Source organism: Cebus imitator, unplaced genomic scaffold, assembly GCF_001604975.1.
Source record: "Cebus imitator isolate Cc_AM_T3 unplaced genomic scaffold, Cebus_imitator-1.0 Scaffold203, whole genome shotgun sequence".
Lineage (NCBI taxonomy): Eukaryota > Metazoa > Chordata > Mammalia > Primates > Cebidae > Cebus > Cebus imitator.
Genome location: NW_016107518.1, coordinates 2,489,962 through 2,491,078, shown reverse-complemented (window position 1 = coordinate 2,491,078; position 1,117 = coordinate 2,489,962). Strand labels below are relative to the sequence as shown.

Below are 1,117 nucleotides of genomic sequence, written 5' to 3'. Positions count from 1 at the left end.
GGATGGTCTCGATCTCTTGACCTCGTGATCCACCCGCCTCGGCCTCCCAAAGTGCTGGGATTACAGGCTTGAGCCACCGCGCCCGGCTTGGAATTTTCTTTATTATATGCGGCTTTGGGTATACTCAGGATGGAAAGCACCAGGACAAATACTGTTGAATATGAACTTGACAGCATACCAGAAATAGAATAAATATCAATGGATATAAGACCTACTCCTCAAAGGAACTGAGAGACGCTGGGTAGATTATAGACCCCATGGGGTCTTACTTCCTGTGAGGATTGGTAATTTGAAATCTTTACGTAAAACCTATTACATAAAACCACTGCTTCTCCCTAGGCAGGGAGCTACCTTAACCAGGCATCCACAAACTCCCTGAAATTCTATACAAAACTTGTATATGTATTCTTCTGTGAAGAGAGCCAGAGATTCCATCAGATTCTCCCCTGTCCCAAGAAGATAGGCTCATGTAAATTCCATCAAATTCTTGACAGGCCTGTGACCCCTTTGATTCCTTAAGCATCAACTATGTTTTACTGAGCCAAATGGGACTAAAGGGCTTCCTTCAGCAGATGTATAGTATATAGATCGATAGATAGATGATAGATTGATAGATAGATGATTGATAGACAGATCTATATATCTATATTTATAATACATCTACATCTATATCTATGTAAGCTGAAAGATTTTCCATATTTTATATATCCTGTAAAACGAAGTACAGGGGAGGAAGTGGTATTTTCAGGCAATCATATAGGTCTTTTGATGGCTAAAGATCCCTTTCACACTCAGACTAGATTTCATGCATAAGGTCCCTGATACTTATTTTGCCCTTCATATCCTTAGTTGCTGCCACTACTACTCTATTGATTGAGATCTATTCTTCTCCCCAAAGCTGGCAATAGAGTGGACTACAGTATCCAGCTTCCCCTCTTGCTGGATGTAAAGATAAGCCTTTGGGTCATTTTGGTTTAATTTAGAGATTCACTAGTAATCTTTGTAGAAAACAAAAATAATAGACATTGAGCAATTATATAGTTCTTTTTTTTTTTTTTTTTTTTTTTTTTAACGGAGTTTTTCTTTTGTTACCCAGGCTGGAGTGCAATGGCGTGAT

General features: G+C 38.9%; 1 protein-coding gene across 1 annotated transcript in view; it reads right to left on the bottom strand.

Annotated features, from left to right (window-relative positions):
• LOC108317518 overlaps positions 1-1,117 on the bottom strand; it is a 140,229-nt gene that overhangs the window by 806 nt on the left and 138,306 nt on the right. The window lies entirely within an intron of this gene.